The sequence below is a fragment of the Onychomys torridus genome, chromosome 12 (assembly GCF_903995425.1).
Source record: "Onychomys torridus chromosome 12, mOncTor1.1, whole genome shotgun sequence".
Lineage (NCBI taxonomy): Eukaryota > Metazoa > Chordata > Mammalia > Rodentia > Cricetidae > Onychomys > Onychomys torridus.
In genome coordinates, this window is record NC_050454.1 from 22,962,830 (window position 1) to 22,981,185 (window position 18,356).

Genomic DNA, 18,356 nt, shown 5'->3' on the forward strand with positions numbered 1-18,356 from the left:
TTCAAAGAGTAATGATTTGGGTGTTGAAATGCCCAATCCCTCAAAAATAATTATGGGAATTTGGGTGTCTTGCTATTTCCTTCATTTTTTTTTCTTTTTTCTCTTTTGCTTTTGTGGTGTGTGTGTGTGTGTGTGTGTGTGTGTGTGTGTGTGTGTGTGTGTGTTCACATGTGTATGGATGCATATATGTGTGCAAGTGCACGTGCACTTAAGTCACCTGTGTGGAGTCTCCAATGTTGATAGTAAATGTCTTTCTCAATCCCTCTTAACTCTTTATATTGAAGCCGACTCTTTCACTGAACTTGTAGCAAACCATTTTGGCTAGCCTTACTAACCATTTTGTCAAGTATTCTATCTCCTCTTCTTACACAGTGAGGTTACAAGTAGGCCACTCCACCAACCCACCTTTTACTGGCATCTAGAGACTGGAATATATGATTGGGAAACAGGCCACTTTTCTTGCTTAGCCATCTCCCCTGCACTTGCTTGAGCTTCTTGTTGCTACAGATGCTCCAGCTTTTCAATCATCACTAGAGAAAGTGATATATGTACTAAGTGGTATGGTTAAACAGTCACTCTGCTGCTGCAGGTTCTCAACTAGTGTTGATGTTTTAACATATTTACGTGTTACTGAATTTAGGATATTATGTTAAGTAAAATAAGCCAGGCCCAGACAGACAAATAGAGCATGTTCTCACACATAAGTGAAAACAAAAAAGCAATAAGCAAACAAACAAACAAATAACCTGTTGGTTTCACAGAAGAGGAAAGAGAAAGGGAGGTAAAGGCATATGAAATGTTGGATGCTGACTGAAGTCATAAGAAAGAATAAGTTATCTGTCATATATGACAATTACAGAATTCTGTAAAGCTCTAGACGAAAGGATTTGAAGGATCCTAAAAACACACATACACAGATAAAGTTTAGGTTCAAATATTAGTTACCCTGTTATTTTCATATCTTCTGTCTATTAACTTTTGTACTATAATTCATGAACTGGAAAATTATTGCACAGCTTTAAAGATAAAAGATTTTTAAAAAGTCATTGAGTTTCAAATATGAATTATCTCATATAAAACGTTAGAAACAGATATCCTTTCATCAGCTAAATGAAGTTACTAGAAGTGCAGGCAGAGAATCTTCAGTCTTATAGTATAGTGTATATTTGTCAAATATGGTTGTATGGGATTGAAGAGATGGCTCAGCAGTTAAGAGCACTGGCTACTCTTCCAGAGGACTGGATTCAATTCCCAGCACCTACATGGTGGCTCCCAACTGCCTCTAACTACAGTCAAGGGAATCTGATGTTCTTTTCTGGTCTCCATGGACACCTGGCATGCACATGATACACAGACATACATGGTAGCAAAACACCCATATACATAAAATAAAATAAAATAAAATTTATTTTTAAAATTTTAGTATTTATAAACCTTTTCACCAAAGTTCATTATATTGAATTTGGGAAATGGGTGGTGATATCTTACATATAAATGGCCGGTTTAAGAGAAAATAAAAAGGTCTGTACTCCATGAAATACACTAGCCTTAGAAAGTTGAATCCTTTTATTCCCAGTCTGTGTAATTTTGTCAAATGCCTTCTGCGCTTTAATTGCCTTGTTTATGTCAGTTCTCAATGTGATGGAGCTTAGTTCCTCCTAAGAGCTCCTGTACAAGCACATGGAATTTTGTCTTCAGGTGTGGGCACCCTATTGTCTGCAGTGTGTTCAGACCGAGACTTGAATCAAGACTTTAGAGATCGGAGCACCATGGTTTGGAAACAGTTACCACCTGTGTTCCTTTCCTATGGCTACTTATCAAGCTACTACCTTCACAGTGATGTTACGACATCTGCACTTCCTTCTCCAATAGTTCTGCAGACCACAAGTTTAATGTCAGCACCAAGCGTCCAGGTGAGGATCCTGATGCATTCTTTCTGGATTCCACAGTAGAAAATCCTTTCTGCTGACTGCAGATATTCTTGGTTGGGGACATATTACTCATTGGAGTGCTGTCTGGTCCATGGTCACATTGACTTGCCCTCCTATCTATAAGCAACCTCCTTATGTCAAGAAACCATGTGATTTATGTGGTTGCATTTAGGAACCACCTAGAAAATTCAAGAAACTATCTCTATGAAAAAAACCTCAAAGTCTCCTTTTGTAGCTATATAAAATAGTATTTATAGATACAAGGATTAGGATTTGTATAATTTTGATAGAAATGTTCAAACTAACACATCATCTCACCTATGTACCTAATTCTCTAACTCCTGCCTTGACTCACATCCTTCATTATCATTGTAGGTCAGGTGAAGGAGAGACTGGAAGGAGCCTAAAGGAAGGGAGATTGGAGCTTGGAGAGAAAGAACTGGATGGATGGATGGATGGATGGATGGATGGATGGATGGATGGATGGGATAGATAGATAGATAGATAGATAGACAGACAGACAGACAGACAGACAGACACACATACATACACACATACATAGATGGTAGATAGATACATAGATACAGATAGGTAGGTAGATAGATAGATAGATAGATAGATAGATAGATAGATACGTACGTACATACATACATACATACATACAAACAAACAAACAAACAAACAAACAAAAATACATAGATGGTAGATAGATAAATAGAAACATGTTATATAGATACATAGATAGATGTAGATGGATAAATAGATAGATAGTACTGACTTTGTTGTTTGCACTGTGTTCTTTAGCTGAACCACTTAAATACATGACATGATAGATCCTAGCATGAAGATTTTCAGGATTAGATGAAGCTAGCTTCCTGAACAGTGGTCTGCAGACTTGTTTATTTCATATTTTCTTTGACCTGATTTCCATAATCCTCATCTTAACCATGAAGATATCTAAAGAGACTCACACCCAGTTCTACCTTCCTCAGAATCAAGTGTACTCCATCACTGCTGAGGGCAAGGAAAACCCAAGGGCTGAATCAGATGTCAGTTCCCTGTCTCACTGCATCCAGGAAGCCTGTGTGCTGTCACAGTTGTTCTTGAGCATTTATTCTGATGCTACATGATGAGGAGGGACATTGCAGAAAGGTGGCTATAGGGAAAACATCTGGAAGAAATCAGTCTTCCAGGATCAAAGGGCTCCTTATGTAGCCCAGAGGGTCCTCAGAGTGCTCCTCAGAGCAAACAAACAGTTCTCTGGATGAGTCACTGTGACTTTTTTTTTCTGCCAAAAGCCCATATGTGTTGCAAAAGCTCAAGGAAAAGGGATGGAGAAAGGATAAAGGAGAGAAAATGAAATTAAAGGAGGCATAAAAAAATCATTTAAAAAACTTTACATATGAATAAGAAAAATTTTAACATGCTTATAATTTTTATATATCTAGCATTCTTAACATTGTGCCACTCACATTGACCTAGCCTAGAGTAAAGATATGTATACATAAAATATATTTAAAATCACAAAGGAATGTGGCAAAGGAAGGGTAGTGGAGGAGAATACAAGACTTTGAAACAACTTATCTCTAATACATGAAAATTGGCAGAGGAGAGGGAAGCCCAAGTCAGTGTCCCAAACCCTAGCCAGTGGCGTTTTACTGAGGAAAAAAAAAGTTACTTATGAATCAGTACAGCCACGCTTTGTTCTGCATGAGTGTTTTAATAGAGTGAGTGTAATATAAGGATCAGGTGGGCTCATGGGAATGGAACAAAAGGTTTTGTAAAATTAAAGCAAAATAATTATAGCTCTAGGTGCAAAGCGAGCATACTCCAGCAGTTGATAGCAAGGACCTGCTCAGAGCAGGGGGGGGGGGGGGGCACGCTGGAAGGTTTTTTTCCCCCTTTTTCTTTCTTTTTTTTTTTTACTCACTAACAAAGGCTTTTAATAGGTAACAGTTGTAAAGCATCTTTGAAAGTAATTAATGCACCCACACAAAAATTTATTAAAATGAAAATTTAAGGAATTGTCTAAAATGAATTAATTAACAAAAAAAGAACATCATGCCTTTCTTATTTTTTAAAGAAGGAGAGAAGGTTAAGCAGAGCAGAATTTTGTGAGATTGCATTTTAAAATGTTCCTGGTTTATTTAGTATCTGAATAGCCCTTAAAGAGAGAGTTGGCGGGTTTTATTATCCACCCCCTTTAGAAATACTAAATGGGGACAGGCATAAAATGGGGATTAATTTGCCACACATGAGCTTTACAACCCCTAAAAATGATGATATCTGTTTACAAAATGTCCCAAGTCTAATAAGTTTGTAGAGACCTATAGGAAGCAGAATAGGACATTCAGAGATGGAGGTGGGTTTGTACTGTTCTGTATTGGGCCTTCTCCTATGCTGTCAGGCCAGGAGAACTCTGCTTCCTGTGGATTTGTGGAAGATGAGGGCAAATCTGTGTGGTGCAGGGCTGGTCAGTTTTACCTAAGAGAATTTCTAATTGGTGAGAAAAACATTGACTGCACTGATCCTATTTCTGTAAGAATATTGAGTAGTTGCATTTGCTTTCTATCTACTTTCTTTTGTTCCATACTGAGATACAATTACAAAGTCAAATCTGTGCAACCCACATGAGCATTTACTCTTTGCTGTGCAAGTGATTACTAGCTGATTACAAAAGTTTCTACTTTCAGGATGTTGTTGTTGGTTATTTCTCACAACCTTCAGGTCTGAACATGTAAATAAATCTTTGAGGATTCGGGCCTCCAAACCTTCCATGCTGCAAGTCATTAGATATGACAGCCTTTCTTCCAATATTGTCATTGTAGTCATGCAATATTCTGATAGTTTCCTTGAGGGAAGTGTTTCTGAAAGCTAGTTCAGGTAAAATATGGGAAGGAAGGGAGTTGTTTTGGGGGATATTCGACCACACTGTGAACTCCAAGTTTGCATTTGAGTTAATTAAATAAAATGAACCTTGGTTCAGGAGGCTATATTAGCAGCTAGTTGACAGAAAGCAATGCTATAGCATCAGAGGACATCCAGGGGAGATAGAGAGATGGAGGAAGTAGAGGGAGTGATTAGGAGTGGTGTAGCCTTTTCTGGTTTGGTGAAGTAGAAGCACTTGTCTTTTGGAAACAAAAGCTAGTTTCCAGCCAGCCTCTCTGAGCTATCAGGTTTTTACCCCAGCCTTTGACGCTTGAGTGTTATGTATAAATAGAATGATAGATGTTTAGTTAAAGCTACCTTTAGCGGCAGTGACAGAGCCTGTGCCTGTGAGAACAGGATTCCCACCAGGTGTGGCATGAGTGGCCAGGCAGCTGCTAGAGAAGCAGACCAGTAACTGCAGAGTTGCAATTGCTGGCTGAAATAGCAGTAGATTAAGGCACAGCCATTGTGTTAAAGTTAAAGACAGTCTTGTGGTGGTATTGTGTTCCCCAAAATATTGTGTGTTCCCCGAAATAAATTTATCTGGTGTCAGAGAACAGGACAGCCACAATATTAAATATGAAGATAGGCAGTGGTAGCACACGCCTTTAATCCTAGCATTTCAGAAACAGAAATACCTCTGGATCTCTGAGTTCAAGGCCACATTAGAAAGAGCCAAGCATGGTGACACACTCCTTTAATCCCAGAAATCCAGCCTTTAATCCCAGGGAGTGATAGAAGAAAGCAGAAAGGTATATTAAGGCATGAGGACCAGGAACTAAGTTAGTTTTGCCTGGTTAAGCTTTCAGGCTTTGGAGCAGTAGTTCAGCTGAGAGCCATTGAGGACACAGAAGCTTTCAGTCTGAGGAAACAAGACCAGCTGAGGAACTGGCAAGGTGAGGAAACTGTGGCTTGTTCTGCTTCTCTGATCTTCCAGCATTGACCCCAATAACTGGCCTCAGGTTTCATCTTATTAATAAGAACTTTTAAGATTCCAGCTACACAGTCTCCGCTACTTAAATGATTATTACACAAGTTTTGAAGTGTAAAAGCATACTGTGTTTACATGCGACCTGCATATATTAAATTGAATTTCTTTTGTCTCCAGTAGTTTTAAAATATCCCTTAATATGCCTTTGTAGTAATTTGGATTGTCTTCAGATTCTGTTTTTGTATCTGTTGTTGTTGTTTGTTTTGTTTTTTTTACTGACAATGAGTCATGGAATTTATTTTAAAACAGTTCTATGGTGTCCATATCATTTATTCAAGATGAAGGCAGATTTGTACACCTTGTGATGGATGTGCTTGCTTCTTTTTACATAAAGAATAAACTCTTGGTACTGAGAAGATGGTTCAAATGGGTAAAGTGCTTGTTGTCCAAGTATGAGGACCTAGCACCCTTGTAAAAGCTGGGCATGACATTGTACATCTATAATCTCAGCTGGGAGAATGGAGAAAGGCTGATCTTAGGACCTTCTGCCCAGCAGTCTATGTAATATGTAATCTCTAGTTCCATGCAGTTTTCCTGCAAATAACATGGTTTCATTTTTTATGACTGAGTAATACTCCATTGTGTATATATAACATTTATTTTTTTAATATGTTTATCTGTTGATGACTATCTGTGCTGACTCTATCTTGGCCTTTGTGAATAGTGTCATAGCAGACATGGGTATGCAGGTATCTCTCTATGTTGACTTCTTGTCCTTCAAATATATACTCAGGTAGTATAGCTGGGTCATATGTAGGTCTATATTTTTAGCCTTTGGAAGACCTCTATACTATTTTCCACAGTGGCTGTACTAATTTGCATTCTTTTTTTAATATTTTATTAAAATTTTTTATTCATTTTACACACCAATAAAAGATCCCCCTCTTCCCTCCTCCTGCCCCTAGCCTCCCCGACAACCCACTCCCCACTCTCCCTCCACAAGAAGGTAAAAGCTCCTATGGGGAGGTCCTCCAGTAGAGGCAAGTCCAATCCTTTCTTTCTACCTCAAGGCTGCGCCATAGGTAGTGGGCTCCAAAAAGCCCCCTCATGAACCAGGGATGGATTCTGATTCTACAGCCAGGGGATCCCCCAAGCATATCAAGCTACATAATTGTCTCGGCATGCAGAGGGCCTAGTCCAGTCCCATGCAGGTTCCACAGCCTTTGATCCAACTTTCATGAGTTCCCACTAGTTTGGTTTGGTCACCTCTTCAGGTTTCCCCATCATGATCCTGATGCACTTGCTCATAGACTCCCTCCTCTCTCTCTTTCCTACTGAACTCCTGGAGCTCTGCCTGGTGTTTGGCTGTGGATTTCTGCATCTACCTCCATCAGTCATTGAAAAAAAGTTCTGTGATGAGAGCTAGGATATTCACCAATCTGATCACTGGGGCAAGCCAGTTCAGTTCAGGCACCCTCTCCACTATTTCTAGTAGTCCAAGCTGGGGTCATCCTTGGGGATTCCTGGCAACTTCTCTAGCACAGGGTTTCTCTCTATCCCCATGATATCTCCCGTCATCATGGTATCTCTCTCATTGCTTTTCCACTCCATCCCTGTTCCAGCTCGACCATCCCATTCCCTTATGTTCTCATCCCCCATCCCTACCCTCCATTGCCCACCACTCACTCCTAGTTTACTCATGGAGATCTCATCTATTTCCCCTTTGCAGGGTGATCCATGCATTCCTCTTTGGATCTTCCTTGTCTGTTCATTTTTAAGTCATTTTATTTAGTGGTTATGACATTGTAGCACTGCTCTGAAAGTATCTTCTCTTATGAAAAAAGACAAATTTATAAAGTCCTGATAGAGGGCATAGAGCATCCTTCCCTTATTGTCTGTCCATAAGCCTGGTAGAACTCCACTTTCTCTGGAAAACAAGTGAAATAAAAAAATGGCATGGGGCTAGAGAGATAGCTCTACTGTTGGGAGCAGGGGCTGCTCTTCCAGAGGAATAGGGTTCAGTTCCCAGCACCCACATGGGAGCTCAGAACTGTCTATAACTCCAGTTCCAGGGGATCTAACCCCTTCTTCTGCCTTCTGTGATTACCAGTCTTTCACATGGTAAACAGACACACAGGCAGGCAAAGATCCCCACACATAAAATACATAAATACCTTAGATACATACATTTTGAAGAAAGAAAGAAATTTGATGTGTAGTGCTAAGAACTATCTGTTTTTCTTTTGGTAGTTAGTTCCTGGTCCAACTGTCTGCCATGTGAATTGAAGCTTATGTATCTATGGGCTGTGATCTGGGATAATATATTTTTCTGTTGCTGCTATATCAAATTACCATCAATTTAGCAGCTAACAACAGATCTATTACTTCACTGTTCTCTAGGAGTTTACCTTGGCTCTCACCAGTTTCTTTGTTCTTGGTTTCATGAGGCTGTAATAAAGGTCTGCATTGGTTGTGTTCTGGATCTGAGAAGGATCCCACTTTTGAACTCCTGTTCCTCATAGTTCTGAGATGAAGCTCCCCCTTCCCTTGCTAATGACTAGCCAAGGCCATCTTTAGCTCCATGAGTGCTGTCCTTCTATTTCAGGGCCAGCAGAAGTGTCTCAAATCCCTTAGCATCTTTCCAACTTCCCCCTCTACTAAATCTCTTTTCTAAATTTTAGTCCTAAATGTTATTTGTGTTTAGCTTGACTTGATTGAGCCCATCTGCAGTGTCTGGAATAGTCTTGCTGTTTGAATGTCCATAACCATAACTACACCTACATAGTTCCTTTGTCATATTACTGTAATAGTATCATGTACTAGGGTGTTAATTTCTATGAATTTCATTTTGAGAGTGTAATTATTTTGCTTACCAAAGAAAATTCTATAAGCATGCACTATTTCAGTGATTTATTTCTAAGGTAATTCTGAGTGTTGAGGTTGTGAGTGTTCCCAGAAGTAAGTCAGTTTACTTAAACTACTATTATTTTTTTCCTAATATAGCTTATATCATTTGGTAAAAGTGATTGTCCAACTTGGACAGTAAGGTCAAGTAGAAAAACAGGCAATGAGAATAAGGCAAGAAACTGGAAGAGACATTCACCTACATCTGACACCATTGCTCGAGGTTGATTCTGATGTTTGGGATGCAGGGTTTCTTCGGATATTAAGAAAGCTATCCAGGCAAGGCTACTGGATTATGGTTTCTCTTATACTGTTTTCCTAAGGAAGAACAGAGCTTGCCAGCAATTTAGCACCTAGTATTATTTAAAACAAAATATTCCGAGATTAGAAAGATAAGGAAGAAAAGTTTCTAGTAAACAGAACTTCCCAAGTAAAAGTGGGAATGATTAGAACAGTGGAACTGTAAAACTTGAATGCTAGCTACCAATTTTAGTCTAATTACAAATAAAACATGAAGATATATTTATTAATGTTTCAAATGTCAGAATCTAATTTTAATTCAATAAATCTTACTTACACAGTCAATTATCAACTAAAAGCAAGGATAATTGAAGGTAAATATGTGTTTATATTTTTTCTCAAAATATATTCTGTTGTGCTATTCATGTATTTATGTTGGTTTAATTTATAATTGATTTCCAAGTATTCATAATTATATAATTAATAATAAAATGTAGACATTATTGTTTTTCTAACAGGACAAATAAACCCACAGTAGCCCCCATGCATGGACACATTCATAGAATGTACAAATAATCAGAACATATATAAAGTGCATGTAGTTCATTTAGCTATATCTATTGTATCTATTTCTCTTCTCAAATAGTCACTATACTCTATCTTACTGTGTGTTGTGCACAGAATACCCCATAGGAGAACAAATTTTATGACCATAAACTCACATGAGGGTACACAACATCCCCCTTTATTTCTAAAATATAACAGTATTGGTTTCTAAATAAGTTAGATGTAGTGAATACTGAGTGAAGTATAAGACAGCATAAAATTACCATGTCAGAATTAATTTTCACCTTTACTCTTACACATGTTAGATATGTAATATTAAGAATATCAATTAATCACGTGTGGCCTCAGTTTCCTCACCTATAAAATAAGAATTAAACTTCTCCCATTTATATTATAATTGATGTTCCAATAAAATGAGCTTGTTGAATTAAGACAGCTTAAAATTTTAAATTCCTATAAAAAACAATTTTATGTTTTATTCAATTATAAATGATTCCTGTTATTATGGTTAAGGAATGGTATGTCTCTTCAAATATATGAATTCTAGATAAAATGGAAACTAATTTATTACTCTATTTTTGTATCAGTTGAAGTGTTCATGGGTTTTTTTGTATGTCTGATGAGTTGGTAGTTACAATATTAAGTAATTAGTAAATAAAACAATTCAATAAAAAAACAAGCAAATTATTTAGTTGGTTCTAATGTTATTATTTGTGCTAAAGCTAATCAAGACACTATTAGTTGTCACTGAACTAACGGAGGAATTTAGAATTAATGGTCAAAATATATAGAATTGCTATAATATATCTTGCTTGATAATTTTCTCTATTTTGTTAATTATTAATAAAGTCATAGCTTACTTAGTTCTAAATTTCAGCAACAATGAATTACAGAACTCAGGAGCATAACGGTTACATGGGAGTCATGGTGGCACTTTGTGTGTGTGTGGGGGGGGGGGGCTGGTTGTTATATTCCATTTCCATGTCTCCAGATCCTCATTCTCATGCAGAGATAAAGAGTTAAAGGTTCTTTCTGCTATTGGATGATTAGAGAGTAATGGAATGAGTTTTAATGTTTAAGTGCCTTGAATTCACATATACATGTGTGTATCATATATGTGTATATACACATGTGTGTATATGTGTGGGGATGTGCATTTGCATTTGCATGCATGTGTACATGCATGATTATGTGTATTTGTCCAAATGCATTACACAATCATTTGTAATGTGCCTTCTCTTAGCCCCTCTTAGAAGATGAGGTTTATCATTACTTATTCCTGAAGGAGCCGTTGGACCATACAACTACTGAGACCTTGTTAGTTAAAGATCTGGATATCCAGGGTAGTTAAAGGGAATCCTACTTCTGTCTCTTACTATTCCAGTTCTAACCCAAACATGTGGATTGGCATGGGTAACAAGAAAGAAGGAGAAGGAGGAGGAGGGTCAGGAGGAGGAGGGTCAGGAGGAGGAGGGTCAGGAGGAGGAGGGGGAGGAGGAGGGGGGGGAGGGGGAGGGTCAGGAGGAGGAGGGTCAGGAGGAGGAGGGTCAGGAGGAAGAGGGTCAGGAGGAGGAGGGGGAGGAGGAGGAGGGGGAGGAGGAGGGGGGGAGGGGGGGGGGGGGGGCTGGCTGTTTATCTCACTTGTCCCTCCTGTGTTGCTCCTTTGTTTTCTCTTTCTTCAATCCTTCTTTCCTCCTTTTCTTCCCTCTTCCTTCCCCTTATCTCCACACTCCTCTCCCTCCCTTCATTTCTTTTCTCCTTCAGCCTTCTTCTTTCCTTTCTTCTTTCCTTTCTTTCTCTTTTTTCCTTTTTTTTTTTTGACCACTCAGAAACTACTTCAGAGGATAGCCAATTTTATTGATTGCTATCATTTTTCTTGCGCTTCTCCTTTTCCTTCACATTGATCCAAACTTTCTCACCTTTCTACCACTTCCACCTTAAGGGCATTCTTCCCTGTGTCTAAGAGAAATACTGTCCTGAACAGATGATTTCCTCCTCAGAAATCATGGAGACATCAGTGGAAAATGTAAGAGCTAAGTGTCATTGACATTCCTTTTCAGCATTTTGGCTCCCTACTTGATCATCATCTAGACAATATTTTCTCATGGAATACAATAAATAATTTAATTGATTTATGAATTGTTTATTATGTTAAACAGATTAAGGAATTGGAATTATTGTAATCAGTAGTATAATTCATCTCTTTCAAAGGCATAGACATGACCATCTCCAAGTTCTATGGAGAACAGAAAGTGAGATCAAATTACAGGTTGGAACATGCCATTACTGTAGAAAGGAACTGGGTTGCTATATCTTTCCTTTATACTGAACAGTATATTTGTTTTATAGCTATTTTTTAGTAAAAATAAGTTTTAAAAAGGAAGAAAAGAATGATTATGTTATTATGGATGTCTGCTGGCAATTCAGAATGTTGCTAAGCAGAATTTTCTTGGAGAATTCAAATTTTCCAGTTGGACTGACTTACTGTCAAAAAGTCAAGTTGATTATTATCTGAATTAATTTGATAATTGGTTGAATAAAATGTTAATGCAAATTAGAAAAGGTAGAGTTTTAAACTGTGTAGCAAAATAATTTCTAAGACTGTTTTGTCATTTTTATTGATTTTTCTTAAACACTTCAGTGAATAGTTCATATAGTTATAACTTTCTAGTTTTATGATGTATTGATTCTTGACCTACTTGCTGTATGTGCATAACTTACATACAATACACACACACACACACACACACACACACACACACACACACACACCACACTTCCTATTCCACCATTAGTTCTTTTAAGAAAAGTCACATTATATAGTCTTCCTTTTCACATAAAACTTCTTAGAACATCAGTTTTAGAAGAGCTTAATTCACTCATTAGATGTTTTCAACTTCTTTGTTGTGGGTATTTATTCAAGAACATTTAAAAACACTTGTGTCATGTGCCCAATGTGCTCTGTGTATGTGTGTATGTGTATGTGTATGTGGTGTGTGTGTGTGTGTGTGTGTGTGTGTGTGTGTGTGTGTGTACAAATACCAATGAAGACCAGAGCATCAGATTCCTTTGAGCTGAACTTGCACGCAGTTAGCTGCTCAATTTGGGTGCTAGGAAACAAATGCAGGTCCTCTGGAAGAACAGCAAGTGTACTTAGCCATTAAACCATCTATCTAGCTTATTGGAGAACCTTGTTTTCTTTTTTTTAATGCTACTAGGAACTTGAACCCAGGGCCTCGTGTACCTCAAGCAAGAGTTCCATTACTAAGGAATATGCCCAGCATGTGCAAGGCTTGTTAGGAGTTTCTAAGCCCTTCTCAGTGTTTGTCTGATGCTCCCTCTGCAGCATGCCTTCTGCACTCAATTCCTGTTGTTTGCACCCTCCCTCCTCTTACTCTTGTGCAATCCTGTCACATTACCTGTCTCCAGGAGCCCTCACACTTAGAGTCATCTTCAGCTTCTCATCCAAACCATTGCCTTTGGATTAGGATCTGGATTCCAATCCCACTTATTGATCATTCTTTACTCCATGATTCTCTTCAAAGTAGCCTTTCTCTCCCAGGAACATTTGGTAGTTACACCATTCTCCTTAAGCTACACATCTTAAATATATGCCAATAATTCCATGTTTACCTTACTTCCATAAATGTTTCTAAGAAGTTGAAGACTCTTGATGTTTTCTGTGGACTGAATATAACTTTGTTTTTAAATCAATGTCCTATAGAACTACTTAAAACCAAAACTTTTATGTTCCATGTAACTAATCTTCTAGCTGCCATTCAAACCCGATACTGTTGTGTATTAAGGAAGAATGGCCTGGTTCCAAGGGAAAAGCTCCTAACAAGTCAAGGTCCATGTGGGAATGCCGTGCACTTTTTGTATTTGTTTTATGCACCCAAGGAATCTGCCTATATTTGGGGTTCTTAAACTACTTTGAAATAGGCCTATAAGTAAATATGATAATATTGACATAATATATGAGGTTATAACCAAAACTAAAAATGTAGCAAATAAGATGTTAGAAACTGTCTTACCTATTGCTTGTCTTAGAAATTACCCATTATTTTAGAATTGAGGAAAGTATGAAATCAGATCGAATGGTTAATTAAGTTTTTGTCTACAGTGTCTGTCAGACTTAGGTTGTTCAATAAATAAAATATTAGCTCACAATTGAATTAAGATCAAAGTCTGTGAGTGGGTGAAGAAATGTGGACTTTTAGTCTTAACAGGTTGTCCTCCTGAGCAGGATGCAGGGCCTGTAGCCCCAGGTGCTAGCCTACCAGGGTGGCCCTGTGCTTCTCAGGGCACCATGCCGATGAGCCTCCCACTGCAGCTCGGATTTTGGCAGACACGGTACAGTCAGCTCTTTGATCCTTGGAATGGCTCCTGCCACAGTAAGTGGTTCTTTTGGTTTTGTCCCTCCTTTTGGTCATTACTCCCACCTGGCAGTACAAGACAGAAACTAGGAGGCGGGAGGGAACAGCGAGGGGACACTTGAGGAACACGGTCTGACAAGCATGAAACGCTGCCTAAACTGGTCTGGTTCTGAGAGCGCATGTCTAACATTGCTGCCAACTCATTAATGAATAGTTTGTTTTGTGTATCACACAACAGTCTGCTGAAAAGCACATTTCCCCAGTCTGTTTTCTCATTATTGGGGTCTTAGATCACCATAAAATGCATCCATCCCTATAAAACAAAGGCAGTACTACCCCTTGTCTCCTGATAGTCCTCCTCCATAAGCATCTGAATATGCTTGTTAACATCTACTTACCTTATGCTTTGGTACTTGAAAAATTGATTCTCCAACGTATTTGAAAATCAACTTGGATGTCATCTTTTCATGTAAATATTTTGTTTAATTATATATTTTTGACAAATAATAATTCTATAAATTTATCAAGTATAGTATCTATTCTGACCTATGTATATATTGTGAAAATATTTAATCAAGCTAATTAACATATCCATAAATTTACCTGCGGGACACTTTGTTTACAATTTCAATGAATTTGTAGTAGTCTCAGTTCACATCACTACAGCATTTGATAAAGAACATAAAAATGATTATACCAATTTTATAATGAGGTGATGAATTCAAGGTGGTTCTACTAAGGCAGTGTCTAAATGGAAGGAATATAGAGAAGGCCTCAGAGTGCCCAGGGCTAGAGAAATACTGATGGAGGCATGGAGGAGACATGTGATTATATTGAGTGGTAACTTCTACATATAGTCCCAATTAAGCAGTTCACTCTCTTTTAAATAAAATGTAGCTAGATTGTGGTACATGCCTTTAATCCTAGCACTCAGGAGGCAGAAGCACGCAGGTCTGAGTTAAGGCCAGTTTGGTCTACAGAGTGGGTTCCAGGACAGCTAGGGCTATGATAAAAGCTGTATCAATCAATCAATCAATCAATCAATTAATAATAAAAATAAATAAATAAAACAGTTACATTAATTACTTATAAAAATCAGAATTTATCATAAACATGTATGTATTCCTGTGTCTATATTTTCCCCCTGTCAGCTGTTTCTTAAAGGCAGCCATTTCAGCCATGTTAGAAACAACTTCAGGGGGTTGGGGATTTAGCTCAATGGTAGAGCGCTTGCCTAGCAAGTGCAAGGCCCTGTGTTGGGTCCTCAGAGCTGGTAAAAAAAAAAAAAAAAAAGAAAGAAAGAAACATCTTCAAAGAAAAACTATCAGGCTACCAAATCCAATTCGTTTTTCAATAACTTATTTATTTTTATTCTTTAAAACAGGCTTTAATAGTGCCTTGTGTCATTTGACCAAAAAGTAGTAAATCTTGATTCCATGTGTTATGACTTACTTTGAATAAATAAAATGCCATATACTATGTAGTTTTCAATGAGTTTCAATGCTATACATCTTAAGTATATTTATTATATCCCTTGATAACAAGCTGTTTTGGAAATAAGAAAACTTAACATCAGATAAGGTAAATAATTTGAACCTGGGCATACAACTAATAAGTGAAAAATGTAGCATTCAGGCTCAGGTATTTCTGACCCAAAGTCTCCCTTCCCCCTTTGTAAACTGTTGTCTTTTCAATATCTCATAATGTAGATGACCCTGCATTGCTTCCTAAAAGTGTGTGTGATTGGATAAGGGAGAGGGGAGGTGTGTCACACGTTTTTGTTCAACTGTTTGTTTGCTTGCTTTAACCACTGGAATCCATGTCCAGCACAATCCACTTGCCAGTTTTTTCTCCTAATGCAGCCTACTAGCCTGGAGATACCATAGTATTACATCCCAGTTTTATTTATGAGGGTACTTTACATTCACTCTTAAAATAAACTCAAAATCATCTAACTTTCCTAGATTAAAGATACTATCATAAATGCCATATGTGACCTTGTAACTATAACATAATAAGATTATTTTTTGGTAGATATTTGTTTCAGAGGTGTTAATATTAAGGATTTTAGTATATCCATCTTTACTACTTGTGAGTTTTATCTTTCATTTATATTTAAATGAAAATGGAAATAGGATCTACCTCAGTTTTTCTGGTGATTGAGATGTTTATATAAATATATACTTATATAAAATTCTTAGATCAGTCACCAACCTATAGGGAGTACTCAATAGTCTTAACTATTGCTGTCAATGAGTGGTATACGAATAGACAATACAAGATTAATAAATATGTAGTCAGTGGATAAATGAACTATACAATTTCTTTAAATGGCTATATATGACCAATTTATATGTATCTTGGTATTCTGAATGCTTCTTTACATTTTGAATATCATATAAAACAAATGTTCAATAGCATTAAGAACGTCAACCAGTTTCCAAGAGGATTTATAAGCTCTGAAGGAGCCATGTTAGGACATGTCATTACTTTCCCCCACTTATTTGCAATCCTTTGTAGTGCATAGCATACATTCTCTGACTTGGATGTATGTGTGGCCACTAAGTAAATACATATTTTCCTCTTCTTGTCATAGTCATGCAAATATGATTTATCTTTGGCATAATATAAATAGAAGTGATCGAGGATGCATGTATGCATATGGTGAACAAAAAATAAAGGACAGGAAAACACAAAAAGGAAGTATGTACTTCTATACTCCTGAGACACCAGGAATTCATTGAGAGCGAGGACAGTGCACATCACTGTTTGTGCCTGTGCTAGAGATGCCGCATACTTTCATGAAGAAGACAGCAGTATGGTTTTAGAAGGACTTTGTTCCTTAATAGATTTGTTTTTAAATCCTGAGCTGTTTACTATCTAAGGCATTTATCTGAAATTACTATGCACTAAATCCCTCAGTTCCTAGAATTGCTCATCTGATTCTAGTAATAGTTTTAGAAAGGTTCAAAGGTTTGCTTCCCTGTAGAATGCTCTTCCTATCACTGCTGCTCCAATTCTACCTTCAGAAACAGTTCATGTGTTACATCTAAGAGCCGTTTCATACTTTTCTGTGTGTTTGGGCTATGTTTATAGTTTCCTGTTTAGAGATGAATGTTTTCCTTTAACCTCTGGTGATTAAATTATAAACTTCTTGAAGACAGAGACTATGCCTTATTCATCTCTCAGTGTCAGTATTATCCAGTTTCTGAAACCGAATAGATTGCCAATAATGCATATCTAATAAACAAATAAATAAATAAACTTTCTATTACTCACATCAGATAATGGACATGAGTGAAATTTCCTCTGTATTTTTGTTTTTCTCAAGTGATTGTGAGCCTTTTGAAATTTTTTATGAACTTAATAATATGCTTCTGAGTTTGCTAGTTGCTTTGAAATATATTTTCTAATCTTTGGAAAGAATTCTTCTGCCTATTTAACCTTTTTGTTTTGTTTGGTTTACTCTGTGCATATCTTTTATAGCAGGGCTCAAGTGTGCTGTCCATGAATGATTGTACAATAGAACCACATGGAAAGTAATATTAATTCTCACTTTTGTTTACATGCTCCTTGATTTGTTGCTTTGTTCATGTACTTTATCTATATGTTTTTAAAAGATGCATGGATTGTGTCAGTGAGCTGGGAAAGTCTTAATTTCAACCAAAATTCTTAGGCCTTAATATGATATGTGATACATTGCTACAAGTCAGTAACTGTGGCCTACCTGAACAAATCCCCCATTGTTTCTTACTGTTTTGAGCACTGGGCCTGAGACTATTTTTAAAGACTAACTGAAATGTGCAGTATTACGTAGTCTGAGAGAAACCCTGACACTCACAATTCAAACTTCTGTGTTCCAGGCTGTTACACAAGCTCACTGAGAAGTGCTGTATATGTCTGATTTCTCCACTTCACTGTGCAGTAAACTTTTGCAATCCCGAGCCTAGAGACCTCCTTTGTAAATGTTGTCTGCCCAGTGACGGTGTTGGCACCCAGGAGGCCCTAGCAGATAAAAGTGGAAGAACATATGGCTTCCATCTGAATACAAATTGGTGGCCATAACATGGTAATTCAGCTACACTGTCCCTTATACTGTAAACTGAAAGAGTATGATTAGAAGTGTTTATAAACAGCGTCTGAATTCTCCCACCCGTCCCCACCCCCTTTCCACTGTATTTTGATCGGCCTGAATCATAGCCATCCTGCGTCGTAGTCTCACTGTGTTATTTGTGAAAATGGCCAGCATGAGGAATTATTAATTAAAGCTAACAAATCACCCTGACGAGCTGTGCCCTGGCATGGCTGAAGGTTGATTGGCGAAAGTGTTCTCCTTTGGAGAAAAGACTTTTTGTGCTTGTGACGCAGTCAGGGACGGATTATTGAATATGCAAGTTAGAAGAAAAATCACAGGACAAGCAAATTGAGTATTTACTGGCAAGTAATTGCTCTCTTAAGCTGTGGCTCTCTTCCTAAATT

The 18,356-nt window shown here is 37.6% G+C and overlaps 1 pseudogene; it reads left to right on the top strand.

The window, feature by feature from the left end:
* Positions 1-3,061, top strand: part of LOC118594274 — a 32,931-nt pseudogene extending 29,870 nt beyond the window's left edge.
* Positions 3,062-18,356: the final 15,295 nt, after the last annotated feature.